We start from the raw sequence: 542 nt of genomic DNA, 5'->3' as shown, positions 1-542 counted from the left end.
ATTTTCAATCCGTGTCGGATCCTCTTGACCAAAGTTGAAAATTTGCAATTATATTTAAGCTTGTGCATTTATTCCCTATATCCAAAGTTTGTGTGCAAAATCAAAATATTCCAAAATTTGTGTGCTAGCTATCAAGAACCTTTTTTAAAAATAAATTGCACAAGTAAAACGATGTCACTCTGATGGATTCGTTCCATGTCAGATTCAATTTTAGAAAAGGTCACAATAATGTGTATTTATTCTAACCATTTCTCGATTTAGGTGTGTCATCCTTGAGTCATGCTAATCTTCTATGTATCGTTCCAATTGTCCAAAGGGACAATAATCTGTAATTATTCGTAAGTTTGAAAATGTTCATTTGCATATTATCATAGCGAATGTAATTATGTTATGCTAACTAAAAGGGCGATGTAGATTACTAAGATGGTCAACTATGATTGAAAAGGTTAAGACAAAATTGAAAATGAGGACGAGATGAACAAGTGGTGATGATTTTAATAGGCATGACAATCTTACTTGTTCTTTGCAGCTCGGTTTGATTC

General features: G+C 32.5%; 1 pseudogene; it reads right to left on the bottom strand.

Annotated features, from left to right (window-relative positions):
* Window positions 1-234: 234 nt before the first annotated feature.
* On the bottom strand, window positions 235-331 carry LOC121789018 (annotated as a pseudogene).
* Window positions 332-542: the final 211 nt, after the last annotated feature.

Source organism: Salvia splendens, unplaced genomic scaffold (assembly GCF_004379255.2).
Source record: "Salvia splendens isolate huo1 unplaced genomic scaffold, SspV2 ctg1195, whole genome shotgun sequence".
In the NCBI taxonomy this organism is placed as follows: domain Eukaryota; kingdom Viridiplantae; phylum Streptophyta; class Magnoliopsida; order Lamiales; family Lamiaceae; genus Salvia; species Salvia splendens.
This window is presented reverse-complemented; position numbering and strand designations above follow the sequence as displayed.